Source organism: Neodiprion pinetum, chromosome 6, assembly GCF_021155775.2.
Source record: "Neodiprion pinetum isolate iyNeoPine1 chromosome 6, iyNeoPine1.2, whole genome shotgun sequence".
Lineage (NCBI taxonomy): Eukaryota > Metazoa > Arthropoda > Insecta > Hymenoptera > Diprionidae > Neodiprion > Neodiprion pinetum.
The window spans coordinates 10,116,218-10,137,730 of NC_060237.1; the positions used below are offsets into that span (position 1 = coordinate 10,116,218).

The window sequence follows — 21,513 nt, forward strand, 5'->3', positions numbered from 1 at the left end:
GTAAAATTATACTAAAGCAAATAATATTATTTTATGAGATATTTAAGAGGAAATGAAAATACCTGTACAAAGTACCCCAGTAGCTGCCGTTTGGTATTTGGCAAAATAATCTTGTCAAACTCTCTAAAACAAGCAGCTTGGTTACTGCTGTTCGATTTATTATTTTCTTTATTATTATTGTAACTGTAATATATTTATATGCATATTATTATTATTATTATTATTGTCGTTATTTTGTCATGATACTACTATAATGATAGAATATCATTATTTCTACTTTGAGTAATGTTTACTGGAGCTAAACTATTCTGTCCTCGCAATGTGCCAAATTTTTTTTTTTTGGCAATACTGTAACTAATACCACTTTTTAATTTTACCGCGATTATTATTATTATTATTATTATTATTATTATTATTATTATTAACGTTACTATTACTACTATTTTATGTTTTTTTGTTTTGTTATTGTCATTAATTTTTATTGCTAGTAGCATAGCGGAATTTTAGTTTTAAAGTGAGTTATCAATCTACGGTGAGCACACAGTGTATGAAGTATGATTCTTATGTATATCGGCATGTTCTGAAATGGCACAAGGGAAGTAAAGAGACTCTTAGATAAAAAAAAGTAAACTGAAACGAAAAAACGACGGACAGGAAAGTTTAGTAGTTCTGGTTCTAGTAGAACTACAAATGCGAGTCAAGCACAATGCTTGATCACTTGATATATGTACAGGCTGTTGATTCACCGTTCTACGTTCTGATAGTAATGTGGACTGCATTCTCATGACGCGGTTGAAAAATTTCTGTTACTTTATTTTTATTTAAAAAAAAAATCGATTATCATCGTAAAGATTTATATTGATTTTGCATGTTTCGTGAATAGATACTGTTTTTCAGAAGTTGTTAACACATTATTTAAATGATGCATTCACAAATATACAACCAGGTTATGATTTTCTAACTGGGCGTATCAACTTATAACAGTCTAATTATTTTTGTCTTCAGTTGATTTATCATAAATGATTGTGAATTATGGTTCACATGTTTTTCTCTATTCAGTACAAACACGATCATCAAAGATTGCTTTGTTTTTGCTATTTAATGCCATCTCTTTCTATTTTCATTGTCATTTTTGCCAGTCAAATCACAATAATGGTATGCATAAAATCTATTTGTGTTTTTTTAAATGGAAGCTGTTTAAAATTGCTAGTGAATTTCGTAATTCACGACACAAAGTATACTCAGGATATTTAGTTATTTGGTGATTTATTTTCCATTACTCGTTTTCACCTCAGACAATATTTGTTTCAGCCTAATTTTGACGATCCGCATTGATTCCTCAAACTAGTAAAAAAATTCCTAACTATATTTGTCACGTTTAACAAAATATACGGCTGTATTTTTTACTGCAATGCCAATTACGAACGTAGAACGAAGATTTTTCGATTGTAACAACATTTCTGGCAATAGAAATAGTATCATTGTTTCGTATTATTTTTTTATATTTCAAACTTTTCTATCCCTTCACGTGGGATGTATAGTCCACATTACGTCCAACAATGCGCGTGTGGTGTTATCATTTTGTACGGTACTTTTGCAAGTACGTAATTTTGATTTATATTCACGTTGTTTAAATAATATTACTCATGAATGTGCATGGCATACCAGTATGCAGGCGTAGTATGAGTGACGAGAGGGCAACCGCACCAAGGAGAGACCAAACTCGCTTTTAACGAATGTATAACTACTCGCCCTTATTTATTATTTTATTATTATTGTTTTATTTCATTTTATCATTATTACTATTACTATTATTATTACCACCATTATCATTATTATTAATTATTATATTTATTGGTGTGGAGGCTGACACGGCCGAGCCACCGCTCTGATAAATTAAATTGTTGACACTAATCTATTGTTACTTAACTAATATTGTTCCAGTTGAAACAAATGAATAATTAAATAAATGAACAAATAAGTGATGAACGTTCTAGGTAAAATTACTTACATGCCTTCGTCGATTTTAGCAATGGTCGAATAGCTGTTAGTATTACAAATCTCATTAATAATTCAATGCAGGTTATTGAACATTATACGTGACTTTCAACATCATCGTATATCCTGGATGTATTGCAATCTTGTATTTATGGGTAGATTTCATACCTGGTAAGTTCTGGGCGAAGGAAAGAGTGTTCAAAATACGAAATATTATGGCAATGTATTTGAATCAAATTTTTTTTCAATGTCTGTTTGGAAAAATTGATTTTCGAAGCTTGTGTAGCGTGCTTGAAGTGCCCCATGTCCGAACAGTATTGTAGAATGACGTTGGCGCATGCGCACAACTGAAACGCTAGATTTTACACACTAGGACTTTCTTTGGCGCATACGTACTTTTGTGTAACTCAATACTTTGGCACTGTGTCATTGAGTATAAATGACCTCACCTCAATTCTACGAGCTTCGTAATTGAGCATAAGTAACCGAACCTCAATTTTACGTAGTGTTTGTAGTATCTACGGTCAAGCATAATAAAAATCCTGTGCGCTCGTTAAAATATTCAGTTGTTTAATTTTGATGTACTATTTTTCTTGGGAATTGGCCAACTTATGGTTAACTTTAATAATCATGTTTGAGGCTTAATGAATACCTTAGATGAATTATACAAGTACTGTGAATTCTGAAGATTGCTCCGTGTTTTTGTCACCAAACCACCTTTTGCATGTTTGATGAGGATTTTTCTTCAAAATTCAAGGGGCCTATGCCGAGGTAAAGCTGTTAATAAAGAGATTATTCTCGGTCTACTTTTTGATTCTAAAACTAAATCCATAGTTCAGTTGTAAAGTATTATTACTCGGATTAATCGTACACAAAATAAAGAAGATAACAAATGTCGACTGGTTTTCGATCAAATTTTCATGAATTCTATGGACAAAGCCTATCCGTGAATCTCTTCAACTATTGAAATTTCCGCATGACTCTTATACAGTCTTACACATGATGAAACCTGCGAAGGCTTTGGTGTAAGCATCAATGTTCTTTAGCATGTACTGTACTCAGTAAACTCATGCCGTTGACATTGTAGCAGTACTCTGCGTGTATCTCATGACAACATGTCTTCACATGTAAGAGGACATAATAGCCACAGTGATTCTGAAACAGCTGATTTTTTGCACGGGTCAGTTTCGTTGGCGATGTAGAATCAATCCGCAACGCCACCGCCAACCGGCGACGTAAACGTGACACAACCCAACAACACAAAATTCAAATCGGTGATGTGTTGACATCAATTGGGCCTGCTTCGGGACCGAGCGAAACATGCCCAACCGAAAGAAACATTAATAATGGTGTAGGCCCAGTAGCTGAAGAAACACCAAGAAATTTCTTCGTTTTTCGAGTTCAGATCTCAAACCATTGCTCGCAGCGACTCTAGAAATTGCGCAGTCGCCTTCTCTGGCAAAATTACGACGATACTGAGTATTAATCAATTGGGTTGGACGTTATTCAAAATCGACCACGAACAAATTGAAAAAATTGAAAGGATATAGCCTTACTTTTTCAACCATTTTTAAAAAGAGAGCTTTTTCGTCTCGGCATCAATATGTAAAATCTTTTCTAAGCTAATAGGACATGCAGGAATGCGAATAACACATTGATGTGGGGGTTGGACGAACAGCATGACAATTGAGAACGGAATCTTTGGGATTTCATTTCTAGGTAAGCCTTAATCCGTTCATAGCAGGCCTCGCAGCGTATTCGGATTGCGCCCAATCTATTCCTCTCGCAAAATTACGTCGGAATAGTGCATCAAATAATTTATTCCAGCACTTTTGAAAATCGCGAAAATTTTCCCCAAAAATACAAAGGAATCAGATTTAGTTACTCAACTTCTTACGTGTAAATCAGTTTGTTAGTCGGTAGATATACATACATATATATATATATATGTTTTTTTCCATGTTTCGTCTTCATATTTCTGTATTCTTATCTAGTTTACAAAACTGCTTCATTTCTAGTTGTTATTTAGCATATCTTACTACTTTCTGCCCTGTTGTAAAATCCATCCGTATAATTAAATCTATTTGTATTTCTAAGTCTTGCAACATTTAACGAATTTGATCCATAGGTTTCCGCAGGCTCCTGGTCTTAATCTCGAGTACGTTTAAAACCTTGCTCTTATTTTGTTATTCTATGTAGGGAGTCGATTTCTTCACATACGTGGTTTTTTATTCATTGGATTTCTATGTGTTTGGTATTCACAGCCCTGATGTGTGTCAATTTCTCTTAGCTCCTTCAAGTTTTCTAGGTTTTCTATGTCTGTGTGGTGTTTGATCTGTATGACTTTTTCACCCTCTTCTTTGCGCATAAGTATATTACCATCTTTGACCCACAGATATTTATAATGGTGTTCCTGGGCAAACGTCCTAGCCAAGTAGAATAGGTGTTTTTTTGCAGTCGTTAGCGCTTCATTTATGTACACTGCTGTCTCCGGAAATCCCGTGTGTACATCCTTGGCTTTGATTCTCATCTTCACTTTGGCGCGCTCTAACCAGGTATTTTGATCATTCGCACTGTCGTTGACTGTTGAATATAAAGACGGATATCCCTGGATAAATTTTTATGACCAGTTTTCGGCGGGGAGGTGAGCCCAGGTGGGCCTGGGAGCATAGAAGGTTTATGCTCCATCGACTCTACCGCGAACGGACTCGCACCGACATTCGTAGCCGCGAAAGTAGTGTCGGTATGGAAACTCGAGATTGAGTCGCTACAAAGTGAGTACGTAAGACTACTTGTCGACTGCGACTTGGAAATGTCGATCGGCTCGATCATCCCCGTAAGGAGACGCATATAACCGCGTCCACCACCAACCACCGCAACAACCACCGAGCACCTGCGTCCACCACGTCCACGTCGTTGCCGTCCTCCTTCGCCTGCATCTCCCCGCTGCTGCGCCATCATCCTCGTCATCCTCGTCTTCCTCGACCACGCCGATCACTTTCAACAACCGCCAAACACTTCTTTCCGAGCACCATTAAACACCCCCTGCCACCTCCTAACACCGCCAAACACCTAATACCATCTCCGTCCACCGTCTACCACCCCGCGCCGTCTCTTATCACCTCGTACCTCCACCAACCACCGCCAACAATCTCCTAGCAACTCCTACCACCTTCTACCATTTCCGAACACCTCCAACCACCTCCTACCACCGCCGACCACCTTCGCCCTCTTCGTCCCCCTGCTCCTCCATGTATTCTATAACTTTATTATTCATAATTATTCCAACAACTTTTCATTTGCTCTCTCGATCTTGAATTTTCGTAGGCATAGAATCAAATCGCTGTTCTAGTTAGTCGCAAGTGAAGTATCTACGTTGGGTAGGGAAGCAGAATTGTTTTTCGAAGAGCGTTCGTATGGAAAGAAATTTGGAGTAACTGTAATACCTCACGGATGCGCTAATTTTTATTAAGATTGAATAGATATTTCGTATATGAGACGGTATTTAACGCAGTGTCCTGATTAAGAGGCCTAAAAAGGTGATTGTTGTAGATTTTTTCTTTCATAGGGAGAGAAAAAAGAAAGCTTCTTAAAACTTTTAGTGTATTTTAACACACACTTGAAAGGTACGAGCAGTAATTTTTATCATCTAACTGTCGCAGAACGGCAGCGTTATTAGCCGACCGTTCACTGAAGAATATAACTACAGTCAACGGCTGTCCATCGAAGGCCCTAGCCGCTTGAATCTGGATTGGCAGGAAAGATAAAGTGCGTATTTCTTGTATGAAATGTGAAATGTGAAAACTAATATCATTATACATCATAAAATATTATCATACATCACACATCTTACATCACGAGACATCATACATCACACATCATACATAGTATAAAAGTTCGAAACCAGAGTTTGGATGTTCGGATGATCAGAAAGTGACGTCGCAAAATTTTTTTTTTCTCTTGACGTCATCAACTTAAATCCAGCTAGCCGGATTCCTCAGTCTGGAAACAACCGCGCAGTAGAGTGGACGGATGAAAATCGCGCTCCGCAGATTTCGAGTGCCGGGTTCTCAGCCTCTTGGGTCCTGCGCTCCGGGTCCGCTTTCTGGTGCAACTCGAGTTCCGGGATAAGCGCTCCGTAGTTTCTGAGGTCCAGGTCCGCTACCTCGTGAAACTCGACTTCCGGGATAAGTGCTAGGTAGTTTCTGCGCTTCGGGTCCGCTACCTAACGAAACTCGACTTCAGGGACATGTGGTGAATAAGGAGGAAGAGGACGAGGATTTCTGCTCAGTGAGTAGAACATTTTTATAATATTTAATGGCTATTGCAATTACATTTTATCTGAAAATTTTTGAAGCTTGTCACGCCTACGATAAATCATTTCAATTCATTTTTCGCGCAAGCACAAATTCGGTAGCTATGAATGCGCTAATGGGATTAATAATATTGTTAATTAGTTAATTGATTATATTATTCCTTACGTGATGTTTTCGATGTTTTCTTATATTGAAAATATTTATTGCTATTTCAGGTATAACCCGAGGTGATTGGAGGTGGTTGGAGGTGGTCGGAGATGAACGAGGAGGAGGACGAGGATTTGTGCTCGGTGAGTAAAACATTTTTATAATATTTGATGACAATTGTAATTATTTTTCATCTAAAATATTACAGACTTGTCACGTTTACAATAAATTATTTCAATTCATTTTCCGCGCAAGCACAAATTCGGTAGCTATGAATGCGCTAATGAAATTATTAATATTGTCAATCACTTAATTAATTATATGAATGCTTACGTAATGTTTTTGATGTGTTCTTATACTGAAAATATTTATTGCTATTCCAGGTACAACCCGAGGTGGTTATCGGTGGTTGTTCGAGGTGGTTGTTCGATTGTTGGAGGTGGTCGGAGGTGGACGCGGAGGCGGACGAACTGAACTGAGTCTCAAAGCCCTGTTCACATAAAAGCAGCTATTCAATAGAAATTATAGTTTATAGTTTACACAGCCCATTGCATGATATTTCATTATAAATACATATGTTTCAATGTATTTAGGAATAATTTATCAAATATACAGAGGTCATGTGCAAATAATAAATGAATTGATTCGACCGCAGTTTGATGTATTCATTAGAGCTTTAACAATAAATTTAAGCTTTGTTACTTCTTTTATTTTATTATGGATAATCAAAAACATTTCCGACTATTCGTGCTGTGGAAGCATGGGGATTAAACCAAATGTAGCGAAAGATTAGAAACAGTGTATGTAGAGTACGGGTATTTTTCTAACAATGCAAACACGTGCCGCTAGCTTAGTTTCGACATATCTAGAATACCACGCCTTGCGAATTAGCTTTCCGGACAGAGATGAATGATGAATTTTAAGGACTGCATTATCGTTGTTGAATACTCTATGCCTCATGGGAAAAGAAGATCTGTAACGATAAAATTGATGCACCGGATCATCATCGACTTTAACTTTTGAAATGTCCTACCATTTCCGAACACCTCCAACCATCCTATTTACCTATATTACTAGATTAGCTATGATATGAAAAGAGAAGAATTATTCATTTCGAAATGGGATTCTATTCGACGCGCGCTCGATGTATTCCATAACATTAGTATTGATAATTATTCCAACAACTTTTCATTTGCTCTCTCGATCTTGAATTTTCATAGGCATAGAATCGAAACGCTGTTTTAGCTGGTCGCAAGTGAAGTATCTGCGTTGGGTGGAGGAGCAGAATCGTTTTTCGAAAAGTATTCGGATGGAAAAAAATTCAGAGTAACTGTAATACATCACGGATTCGCTAATTTTGAACGAGATGAAATGGATGCTTCGTATATGACACGGTATTTAACGCTGCGTAGTGATTTAAAGACCTAAAAAGGTGATAGGGAGAGAAAGAACGAAGCTTCTCAACACTTCGAGTGTATTTTAACACACATTTGAAAGATACGAGCGAAATTTATCATCATCCAACTGTCGCAGAACGGCAGCGTTATTAGCTGACCCGTTCACTGAAAAATATATCTTCAGTCAACGGCTGACCATCGAAGGGCCTGGCCGCTTGAGTCTGGAATCGGCAGGAGAGACAAAGTGCGTATTTCTAGTATGAAACGTGAAAACTAAAATCATTATACATCATATCATATCATCATACATCATACATCATACATCGTACATCATACATCATCATACATAGTATTAAAGGTCGAAACTAAAGTTTGGATGTCGGATGTTCAGAAAGTGACGTTACCGATCTGAAATCAGCTAGCCGAATTCCTCAGTCTGGAGCCAACCGCGCAGTAGAGCGGACGGATGAGAGTCGCGCTCCGCAAATTTCGAGTACCGGGTTCTCAACCTCCCGGATCCCGCGTTTCGGGTCCGCTACGTATTTCGAGTACCGGGTTCTCAACCTCCCGGATCCCGCGCTTCGGGTCCGCTACGCGGTGAAACTCGACTTCCAGGATAAGCACTCCGTGGTTCCTCGTTCGTGTTTACAATAAATTATTTCAATTCGTTTTTCGCGCAACCCCAAATTCGGTAGCTGTCAGTCCGCTAACAAAATTTCTCGACTTCCAGGATAAGCACTCCGTGGTTCCTCGTTCGTGTTTACAATAAATTATTTCAATTCGTTTTTCGCGCAACCCCAAATTCGGTAGCTGTCAGTCCGCTAACAAAATTTCTCGACTTCCAGGATAAGCACTCCGTGGTTCCTCGTTCGTGTTTACAATAAATTATTTCAATTCGTTTTTCGCGCAACCCCAAATTCGGTAGCTGTCAGTCCGCTAACAAAATTTCTCGACTTCCAGGATAAGCACTCCGTGGTTCCTCGTTCGTGTTTACAATAAATTATTTCAATTCGTTTTTCGCGCAACCCCAAATTCGGTAGCTGTCAGTCCGCTAACAAAATTTCTCGACTTCCAGGATAAGCACTCCGTGGTTCCTCGTTCGTGTTTACAATAAATTATTTCAATTCGTTTTTCGCGCAACCCCAAATTCGGTAGCTGTCAGTCCGCTAACAAAATTTCTCGACTTCCAGGATAAGCGCTCCGTGGTTCCTGGTTCATGTCTACAATAAATTATTTCAATTCGTTTTTCGCGCAACCCCAAATTCGGTAACTGTCAGTCCGCTAACAAAATTTCTCGACTTCCAGGATAAGCGCTCCGTGGTTCCTGGTTCACGTTTACAATAAATTATTTCAATTCGTTTTTCGCGCACGCCCAAATTCAGTAGCTGTCGGTGCGCTAATAAAATTTCTATAACTTTACAATCTTCTCATAATCTTTTTGGTAAAATATGTCGATAAAAAAATTATATCAAACCTCACATATTATTTTTGATTTGTTCTCACGCTGAAAATATTTATTAGTATTCGAGGTATAACTCGAGGTGGTTGGCGGTTTTCGTTGGAGGTAGTTAGGGGTGGTTGCGGGTAATCTCGGTGATTCAGGATGAGGGGGACGAGGATTTGTGCTCGGTGAGTAAAACACTTTTATAATATTTCATGGCAATTGTAATTATATTTCATCTGAAATATTACAAACTTTCTCGTTTACAATGAATTATTTCAATTCATTTTTCGTGCAAGCACATATTCAGTAGCTATGAATAATCTTATACAATTTATTATATTATTAATTAATTAATTAATATTCCTATAATATTTAATGGCAATTGTAATTATATTTCATCTGAAATATTACAAACTTGTCACGTTTACAATAAATTATTTCAATTCATTTTTCGTGCAAGCACATATTCAGTAGCTATGAATAATCTTATACAATTTATCATATCATTAATTAATTATTTAATCAATTACTCAATTATATTAATCCTTACACAATATTTTCGATGTGTTCTTATACTGAAAATATTTATTACTATTCAAGGTATAACCTGAGGTAGTTGAAGGTGGTCGGAGGTGGACAAGGAGGAGGACGAGGAGGACTAGGATTTGTGCTGGGTGAGTAAAACACTTTTATAATATTTGATGGCGATTGTAATTATATTTTATCTGAAATATTACAAACTTGTCACGTTTACAATAAATCATCTCAATTCATTTTTCGTGCAAGCACATATTGAGTAGCTATGAATAATCTTGTACAATTTATTACATTATTAATCAATTGATTATTTACATTAATCCTTACACAATATTTTTGATGTGTTCCTATACTAAAAATATTCATTACTATTCCAGGTATTACCCGAGGTGGTCGGAGGTGGACGAGGAGGAGGACCAGCTGGACGAGGAGGAGGACCAGGTGGACGAGGAGGAGGACGAGGTGGACGAGGAGGAGGCGGGGTGGGTCGTGGGAGAGGACCTCTCCTCTCCTCAGAGGAGGGGGGGGGGGGGGGGGGGGGGGGGCAGGGAAGGGGGAGAGGTGGGTGGGGAGGGGGAAGGGAAGGGAAGGGAAGGGGAGGGGAAGGGGAGGGGAAGGGGAGGGAAAGGGAAGGGGAGGGGAAGGGAAGGGGAGGGGAAGGGAAGGGGAGGGGGCGGGTGGAGGGGAGGGGGGGGAGGGAAGGTGGGAGGGCGGGAGGGTGGGAGGGAGGGCGGGAGGGCGGGAGGGAGGGCGGGAGGGAGGGAGGGAGGGAGGGAGGGAGGGAGGGAGGGAGAGAGTGGAGGACGGATATCGATGCGAGCCCGTTAGAGTTAATAGAGCAGTACGTCCCCCCCCTCTCGCGCCCACCCGCCCACCCTCCCTCCCTCCCTCCCGCCCCCCCTCCCGCCCCTCCCCTCCACCCACCCCTCCCCTTCCCTTCCCTTCCCTTCCCTTCCCTTCCCCTCCCCTTCCCCTCCCCTTCCCTTCCCTTCCCTTCCCTTCCCTTCCCTTCCCTTCCCTTCCCTTCCCCCTCCCCCACCCACCTCTCCCCCTTCCCTGCCCCCCCCCCCCCCCCCCCCCCCCCCCCCTCCTCTGAGGAGAGGAGAGGTCCTCTCCCACGACCCACCCCGCCTCCTCCTCGTCCACCTCGTCCTCCTCCTCGTCCACCTGGTCCTCCTCCTCGTCCAGCTGGTCCTCCTCCTCGTCCACCTCCGACCACCTCGGGTAATACCTGGAATAGTAATGAATATTTTTAGTATAGGAACACATCAAAAATATTGTGTAAGGATTAATGTAAATAATCAATTAATTAATAATGCAATAAATTGTACAAGATTATTCATAGCTACTGAATATGTGCTTGCACGTAAAATGAATTGAAATGATTTATTGTAAACGTGACAAGTTTGTAATATTTCAGATGAAATATAATTACAATGGCCATCAAATATTATAAAAGTGTTTTACTCACCCAGTACAAATCCTCGTCCTCCTCGTCCTCCTCCTTGTCCACCTCCGACCACCTTCAACCACCTCAGGTTGTACCTTGAATAGTAATAAATATTTTCAGTATAAGAACACATCGAAAATATTGTGTAAGGATTAATATAATTGAGTAATTGATTAAATAATTAATTAATAATATGATAAATTGTATAAGATTATTCATAGCTACTGAATATGTGCTTGCACGAAAAATGAATTGAAATAATTTATTGTAAACGTGACAAGTTTGTAATATTTCAGATGAAATATAATTACAATTGCCATTAAATATTATAGGAATATTAATTAATTAATTAATAATATAATAAATTGTATAAGATTATTCATAGCTACTGAATATGTGCTTGCACGAAAAATGAATTGAAATAATTTATTGTAAACGTGAAGGTTTGTAATATTTCAGATGAAATATAATTACAATTGCCATAAAATATTATAAAAGTGTTTTACTCACCGAGCACAAATCCTCGTCCCCCTCATCCTGAATCACCGATATTACCCGCAACCACCCCTAACTACCTCCAACGAAAACCGCCAACCACCTCGAGTTATACCTCGAATACTAATAAATATTTTCAGCGTGAGAACAAATCAAAAATAATATGTGAGGCTTGATATAATTTTTTTATCGACATATTTTACCAAAAAGATTATGAGAAGATTGTAAAGTTATAGAAATTTTATTAGCGCACCGACAGCTACTGAATTTGGGCGTGCGCGAAAAACGAATTGAAATAATTTATTGTAAACACGAACGAGGAACCACGGAGCGCTTATCCTGGAAGTCGAGAAATTTTGTTAGCGGACTGACAGCTACCGAATTTGGGGTTGCGCGAAAAACGAATTGAAATAATTTATTGTAAACACGAACGAGGAACCACGGAGCGCTTATCCTGGAAGTCGAGAAATTTTGTTAGCGGACTGACAGCTACCGAATTTGGGGTTGCGCGAAAAACGAATTGAAATAATTTATTGTAAACACGAACGAGGAACCACGGAGTGCTTATCCTGGAAGCCGAGAAATTTTGTTAGCGGACTGACAGCTACCGAATTTGGGGTTGCGCGAAAAACGAATTGAAATAATTTATTGTAAACACGAACGAGGAACCACGGAGCGCTTATCCTGGAAGTCGAGAAATTTTGTTAGCGGACTGACAGTTACCGAATTTGGGGTTGCGCGAAAAACGAATTGAAATAATTTATTGTAGACATGAACCAGGAACCACGGAGCGCTTATCCTGGAAGTCGAGAAATTTTGTTAGCGGACTGACAGCTACCGAATTTGGGGTTGCGCGAAAAACGAATTGAAATAATTTATTGTAAACACGAACGAGGAACCACGGAGTGCTTATCCTGGAAGTCGAGAAATTTTGTTAGCGGACTGACAGCTACCGAATTTGGGGTTGCGCGAAAAACGAATTGAAATAATTTATTGTAAACACGAACGAGGAACCACGGAGTGCTTATCCTGGAAGTCGAGAAATTTTGTTAGCGGACTGACAGCTACCGAATTTGGGGTTGCGCGAAAAACGAATTGAAATAATTTATTGTAAACACGAACGAGGAACCACGGAGTGCTTATCCTGGAAGTCGAGAAATTTTGTTAGCGGACTGACAGCTACCGAATTTGGGGTTGCGCGAAAAACGAATTGAAATAATTTATTGTAAACACGAACGAGGAACCACGGAGTGCTTATCCTGGAAGTCGAGAAATTTTGTTAGCGGACTGACAGCTACCGAATTTGGGGTTGCGCGAAAAACGAATTGAAATAATTTATTGTAAACACGAACGAGGAACCACGGAGTGCTTATCCTGGAAGTCGAGTTTCACCGCGTAGCGGACCCGAAGCGCGGGATCCGGGAGGTTGAGAACCCGGTACTCGAAATACGTAGCGGACCCGAAACGCGGGATCCGGGAGGTTGAGAACCCGGTACTCGAAATTTGCGGAGCGCGACTCTCATCCGTCCGCTCTACTGCGCGGTTGGCTCCAGACTGAGGAATTCGGCTAGCTGATTTCAGATCGGTAACGTCACTTTCTGAACATCCGACATCCAAACTTTAGTTTCGACCTTTAATACTATGTATGATGATGTATGATGTACGATGTATGATGTATGATGTATGATGTATGATGATATGATATGATGTATAATGATTTTAGTTTTCACGTTTCATACAAGAAATACGCACTTTATCTCTCCTGCCGATTCCAGACTCAAGCGGCCAGGCCCTTCGATGGTCAGCCGTTGACTGAAGATATATTTTTCAGTGAACGGGTCGGCTGATAACGCTGCCGTTCTGCGACAGTTGGATGATGATAAATTTCGCTCGTATCTTTCAAATGTGTGTTAAAATACACTCGAAGTGTTGAGAAGCTTCGTTCTTTCTCTCCCTATCACCTTTTTAGGTCTTTAAATCACTACGCAGCGTTAAATACCGTGTCATATACGAAGCATCCATTTCATCTCGTTCAAAATTAGCGAATCCGTGATGTATTACAGTTACTCTGAATTTTTTTCCATCCGAATACTTTTCGAAAAACGATTCTGCTCCTCCACCCAACGCAGATACTTCACTTGCGACCAGCTAAAACAGCGTTTCGATTCTATGCCTATGAAAATTCAAGATCGAGAGAGCAAATGAAAAGTTGTTGGAATAATTATCAATACTAATGTTATGGAATACATCGAGCGCGCGTCGAATAGAATCCCATTTCGAAATGAATAATTCTTCTCTTTTCATATCATAGCTAATCTAGTAATATAGGTAAATAGGATGGTTGGAGGTGTTCGGAAATGGTAGGACATTTCAAAAGTTAAAGTCGATGATGATCCGGTGCATCAATTTTATCGTTACAGATCTTCTTTTCCCATGAGGCATAGAGTATTCAACAACGATAATGCAGTCCTTAAAATTCATCATTCATCTCTGTCCGGAAAGCTAATTCGCAAGGCGTGGTATTCTAGATATGTCGAAACTAAGCTAGCGGCACGTGTTTGCATTGTTAGAAAAATACCCGTACTCTACATACACTGTTTCTAATCTTTCGCTACATTTGGTTTAATCCCCATGCTTCCACAGCACGAATAGTCGGAAATGTTTTTGATTATCCATAATAAAATAAAAGAAGTAACAAAGCTTAAATTTATTGTTAAAGCTCTAATGAATACATCAAACTGCGGTCGAATCAATTCATTTATTATTTGCACATGACCTCTGTATATTTGATAAATTATTCCTAAATACATTGAAACATATGTATTTATAATGAAATATCATGCAATGGGCTGTGTAAACTATAAACTATAATTTCTATCGAATAGGTGCTTGTATGTCAACAGGGCTTTGAGACTCAGTTAAGTTGGATCTCGATTTTTGCCATCGTATGTAGGACATTTGGTTACAAGAACAAATGCGAATTACGAAGAACTCCGTATTAGAGATAAGGATATTTTAGTTCAAGTATACCTATACACAGAAATCCGTATGTGAATATACTAAAACCTCTGTGTTTATTGTAAAAATCTAGTTTCAAATATGTGCATATATGTATATACACGTCCATAAGTATACATATAAATATATACACATACATGTACATAAATAATTGCCAAGAAATTAGAAACACTCACAACTTGTCGCAAATAGAGTAAAACGTAAGGTTAATAATATACAAATTACACAAGCGCACCATAAAACATGGCAAGGGTAATCCTAGTGCAGTGATGGTGCAAACTGAAGAAATATACATTTACATATACATGATATAAATTAATAGACTAGAAAAGAGTATTTAGAGAGCTTATCTAATTCCGATCTTGTCACAATAGATCATTAACATAATCAATATACGGTTAAAGCTGTATGAGCTACATTCACTATTAGAGATAATATTTTTTATCCATTTCTATAGTTATTTAATTTCTTGTACAACAATTTTTCAAATTTCACTGCAAAATGCCCGACGAGTTCTCGTAGTGCAAACACGAGTCAAATTACCTTACAGATGGCATTACATTGATTTTTGCCTTCTCGCGTCGAGTTATAAATACAGATAAATCTCAATGAGAGCTCATTTCTATAAGATTTATTGTAGTTCTGTATTCGTAGCTATACCTGTTATTCTATATTATATACTGTCCTAAATTTTAAACACACAGCACAACAATGGCTGAAAGCACAATGGCAAGAAGAGAGGAGCAATTTACATCTTAATAAATCTTTTCTTCTTTATACGTAGCACAGCGATGTCACGTCGGAGGATATGTACTAGTGGATCACTAGGTGGGGCACAGAACTGAAACATAATTGTGTTGAAAATCTTTAACATCTCATACAGAAAGTAGGTACGTTGCCAGACCTTATACACCAACAATGAATATTCATGGATGCTATATTCATAAATACTTACAAAAGTAAGCTAATATTTTACCCGCAATTCCTTATTACTGATAACTAGGTATGATAATATTCCCTCCCCGCCCCTCCCCGCATACATCTACTTCTACTCCTACTCTACTCTAACTCCTACTACTACGACTACTCCTATTCCTACTCCGACTTCTACCACTTCTACTTCTACTCCCACTACTCCTACTCCTGATCCTACTCCTACTCTAATGAATATAATAAAAATGTTATACTCACAGTGTACAAGTCCTCGTCATCCTCGTCCTCCTCCTCGCCCACCTTGATCACCCGCAGCCACCGCGAACTACCTCGGGTTATACCTTGAATAGTAATTAATATTTTTAGTATAAGAACACATCAAAAATATTGTTCAAGGATTGATATAATTAATTAATTAATTAATAATATAATCAATTTTATTAGCGCATTTGAAGCTATTGAACATGTGCTTGCGCGAAAAATGAATTGAAATAATTTATTGTAAACGTGACAAGTTTGTAATATTTCAGATGAAATATGATTACAATTGCCATCAAATATTATAAAAATGTTTTACTCACCGAGCACAAATCCTCGTCCTCCTCGTCCTCCTCCTCGTCCACCTTCGACCTCCGCCAACCTCCTCCAACAACCACCGATAACCACCTCGGGTTATACCTGGAATAGTAATAAATATTTTCAGTATAAGAGCACATTAGAAATATTGTGTAAGGATTAACATAATTAATTAATTAATTGATAATATAATAAATATAATTAGCGCATTCATAACTACTGAATATGTGCTTGCGCGAAAAGTGAACTGACATATTTCATTGTAAATATCACAAGTTTGAAATATTTTAGATAAAATATAATTACAATTGCCGTCAAATATTATAAAAGTGTTTTACTCACCGAGCACAAATCCTCGTCCTCCTCGTCTACCTTGTTCTCCTCGTCCTCCTCGTCCTCCTCCTCGTCCACCTCCGACCACCTTTAACCACCTCGGGTTATATCTGAAATAGTTATAAAAATTTTCAGTATAAGAACACATCAAAAATATTGTGTAAGGATTAATGTAATTAATTAATTAAATAATAATATAATAAATTGTATCAGCTTATTCATAGCTACTGAGTTTGTGCTTGGGCGAAAAATGAATTGAAATAATTTAATGTAAACATAACAAGTTTGAAATATTTTGGATAAAATATAATTACAATTGCCATCAAATATTATAAAAATGTTTTACTTACCGAGCACGAATCGTCGTCCTCCTCGTCCACTTCCAACCACCGCCAACCACCTCCAACAACCACCGATAACCACCTCGGGTTATACCTCGGAAGTCTAGTTTCACCAGGTAGCGGACCTGGAGCTCAGAAACTACGTAGCGCTTGTCCCGGCAGTCGAGTTTCACCAGAAAGCGGACCCGGAGCGCAGGATCCAAGAGGCTGAGAACCCGGCACTCGAAATCTGCGGAGCGCGATTTTCATCCGTCCACTCTACTGCGCGGTTGTTTCCAGACTGAGGAATCCGGCTAGCTGGATTTAAGTTGATGACGTCAAGAGAAAAAAAAAATTTTGCGACGTCACTTTCTGATCATCCGAACATCCAAACTCTGGTTTCGAACTTTTATACTATGTATGATGTGTGATGTATGATGTCTCGTGATGTAAGATGTGTGATGTATGATAATATTTTATGATGTATAATGATATTAGTTTTCACATTTCACATTTCATACAAGAAATACGCACTTTATCTTTCCTGCCAATCCAGATTCAAGCGGCTAGGGCCTTCGATGGACAGCCGTTGACTGTAGTTATATTCTTCAGTGAACGGTCGGCTAATAACGCTGCCGTTCTGCGACAGTTAGATGATAAAAATTACTGCTCGTACCTTTCAAGTGTGCGTTAAAATACACTAAAAGTTTTAAGAAGCTTTCTTTTTTCTCTCCCTATGAAAGAAAAAATCTACAACAATTACCTTTTTAGGCCTTTTAATCAGGACACTGCGTTAAATACCGTCTCATATACGAAGCATCTATTTAATCTCAATCAAAATTAGCGCATCCGTGACGTATTACAGTTACTCCAAATTTCTTTCCATACGAACGCTCTTCGAAAAACAATTCTGCCTTTCTACCAAACGTAGATACTTCACTTGCGACTAGCTAAAACAGCGATCCGATTCTATGCCTGCGAAAATTCAAGATCGAGAGAGCAAATGAAAATTTTTTTCAATAATTATGAATATCAATGTTATGGAATACATCGAGCGCGTGTCGAATAGAATCACATTCCGAAACGAATAATTTTTCTATTTTCATATTATAGCCGATTATTATAGATAATTTAGTTTGTCTCCTGGAAAATTATAAAATATATAGTATGCGTCACGTATTAACCGTAAATGGATCGTATATATTAATATCGTACATGGACCGCATATACATTATATACTTTCTGGTTTCTGCATCATTATTACATCTGATCTATTATTATTAATCATCTATGTATACATTCTTCTCTCGGTTACCTATACTTCATTTAAGTCACTGTTTTGCTACAAATTTTTGAAGAAATTCATTCTCATTATTAATTTCTTGTATCGCCGGCAAGTGCACGTGTAGAATTTGACATTTTGCAGTGAAAAAGACATTTTATTTTCAATTTACATCAATGCTTCTGTATTTGCTTACAATTTATTGCATACGCTATTTCATAGCGCTTCTCCTAGATGCCTGATACTATTCGTCAGTAATTATTCTAAACCGACGATGCGACCATTCCGCACCAAAGCCATTCTGAAGGTACGTGCAGTTAGAATCAGAATATGAACTCCACAACCACTGCGTGACGATCCTACATAGTATTGGAAATGTTAAGGAAGGCCGAGAACCTATTAAAGGCGAATGTCAGGAAAGCAGATTAGAGGTACAGGGAAATAATTAATGAGTCGTGTCTCCTTGAGAAATCTGCTAGAATCGAGTTCAAATATTGTACGCGGTAATTGGAGTAGTAATCGACATTTTGTCCGTTCAAGAAACACGGATACAAATTTTGTTTAGTACTTCTTGCAAGTTTCTTAAGGGACTCGATGAAATGACATTAAGACGTAAGTTCTGCTATATTTGTTATAAAGGACGAACAGTTAGCGTGTAGGGTGCTTTACACAGGTTTAAATATGATCAGTGGTAAATGGGATTTTAAATTAATTCATTTTGATCATAAGTCTATGAATACAAATTGTGATTGTGTATCATTCGAAATAAGTATTATAAAAAATACTCTGTGACACTTTCGGGGAATAACATCGTGCCAATAAGCCAATTCTGCGTATCCACATGCATATATGTATAATGCACGCCAGAGCATCGAGATTTAGTCACCATCTGTATTCGCAGTAGTACCTAATTGAATTTCAATTTTTCCGCGACATTTTAACACTGCGACGAATTATTAATTCACTGCAAAACGAAAGTATCACTCTTTGCGATGTATTATTTCACATGTTTTCTTCATTAATTAATCAGATTTTCTGTCAAAGAATACTTTGTTACTTTTGTACGTTAGTTGTGCTCACGTTAAAAGAGATTAAACTTTTTATAAAATCAATAGAGACTAACTTTATCATTTCTTAAATAACGTGATTTCGTTGTATCGCAATTTAAATATAATCACTTTTTGACGTTGATGCGTACTACATATAAAGGTATATGTGTATCAATGAGCCGACATAATGTTTCAAATTTATCCATACGGTAGGTATATCCATTTTACGCGTCTCTATAGAAACAATAAAACGTCTAACGACATCAAAGACAAATTCGATTCAAGTCTATAATCTATTATGATAGATGTAATGTTGTTAGCCCCTCAATTTTACCGCGAAATGGTCAGCTTTGCTAATACATCATTTTTGTACCGAGTATACGGTTCATATACTATATATTGCTATTGTACAAAGTTAAATGAAATACTTGATCATTTTCAATTTTAAGAGCATGCTCGTTCGGTTTTAGCCTGTAGGATCCACAACATCGCAATATTTATAGTGAGCAATCAACTTCTTATTCCGTGGGCAATATAAAGTGTTGCAATTCATTCTTGCACGAAATGACTATTACGCACAATGAATAACTGTCGAAAAGACACGTGGCGAGTGGATGTTGGCATTTGACTCGATTTGACCGGAAATGAAATGGTACTACAAGTATAATCTGTATGTATGAAAATTGATTGTACGAATATCAGATTCTGGGGTTAAATTGTATAAAAATGTGCTCGACCGTTTCGTTATAGAACTGTTGAGCTATGGTTGCTTCTATATTATGCTATTACCTTTGCTACGTTTATGTTTAATAATATCTAATATCAATAACCTTTATTTTGCGCTATATTTAATAAATCTTTTATTATAGTTAATCTATTGCACTTGACGTTCGCATTCGAAATGCGGGACAGTGATGTTCGTATTCATTAATCTTGAAAATAGTGATTATTTTCATCGTAAGGGCGAGTGTTAAAAGTTACAGACAATAATTGATTACTATCTATTAATTAAAATTGTTCAATATGCTGTTGCATTTAGACAGTATTTATTTTGTTTTCATTTTCTTTTCATTCTTTATGTGAAACATTTAGTATTTTACAAATAGGAAACGATCAGACACTGAGCTTTTATCAATTTGGAAAATACAGGCTCTGCGTGAAATGCGTACTCCGTTAAAGGCGAGTCCGAGCTGACACCGCTGTATGTTTGGTTGCCTATTGAAGCTTCGACTCGTGTCAAGAAGCTGACTCAGCGAACCGAGTACACTCCGGTGGCGGAAGTAAGGTATGCGACATGTTTAAGATAAATTTTTTTCAAAATAGGTAAGAAAAAAGTGCCTTCAAAATTGTCAATTGAATTTTTAAAACTTCACAAAGAGCCTGTACACTTCTGAGATTATCGTATAATCACTCCAAAGATCCACTTTTGTAAAATACATCAACCATCCATTATCCAATTCTACATAGTTTTAATTTGTTCTTTTTTTTCTCTTTTTTTTTAAATTTATACAATAAAATATCACAGTTCTGTTCGTACCATCGCCATGCAATATTGTGCTTACATCGCATTGTCTATAAATAATAATCCTTCTCTCTGCTTCTCTCCGTTTCTCTCTCTCTCTTTTCCTCTACACACGCGCATGCGCTCTTTTACTTACAATCAGCTAATTGTTATCGATAGTACAGTAGTACATATGTATATACATATATAGATAGTATACATATATGGATACATATATATATATATATATAGATATATATACATATATACATATATTATTAAAATTTATTCAAACATTTAAAATGACTTTTGCAAACATCCGGTTTCATGAAAATCTTTTTTCATACTTCCAAGCGATTAAAAACGTTAAATATCGTAACTGGTAGAAATATTTTTTTCTAGTTCTTAGATCTAGTCCAAATAGTAGATAGATGCTCGAGTATTGCTAACATTTGTAAAATTTGTTTCCGCAGAAATAAAGTGTGAAATGTAACGGAATTTAATAAAAACTTTTGAAGTACGAAGTTTTGTATATCAATTGTACTCGCCACAATAATGCCGTATAAAGTTTTTCCGACATCCGTCGATAACCTCGAAAATACAAAAACGAAAAGGAAACGACATAATTGATTAAGTGTCTGTTTGTATTTTATTTTTGATTTCACATTCGTTTTCACCCGCAGGTAAATCGCGGAGTTTCGCTTTTTACCGTTCCGC

General features: G+C 37.6%; 2 long non-coding RNA genes across 3 annotated transcripts; one reads left to right on the forward strand and one right to left on the reverse strand.

The window, feature by feature from the left end:
- The first annotated feature begins 5,027 nt into the window (after window positions 1-5,027).
- LOC124221354 (uncharacterized) lies at window positions 5,028-7,470 on the forward strand. Its single transcript, XR_011177414.1, has 3 exons — window positions 5,028-6,288; window positions 6,530-6,604; window positions 6,845-7,470. It is a non-coding gene; the product is annotated as an uncharacterized lncRNA (long non-coding RNA).
- A 6,698-nt stretch (window positions 7,471-14,168) lies between these two features.
- Window positions 14,169-17,637, reverse strand: LOC138191086 (uncharacterized). Of its 2 annotated transcripts, XR_011177377.1 has the most exons (6): window positions 17,499-17,637; window positions 16,995-17,282; window positions 16,654-16,754; window positions 16,317-16,413; window positions 15,994-16,076; window positions 14,169-15,643 (listed from the first exon to the last, which is right to left on the reverse strand). It is a non-coding gene; the product is annotated as an uncharacterized lncRNA (long non-coding RNA). The 2 variants fall into 2 exon arrangements; XR_011177376.1 differs by having other exon boundaries at window positions 16,995-17,631.
- Between the last annotated feature and the right edge of the window lie 3,876 nt (window positions 17,638-21,513).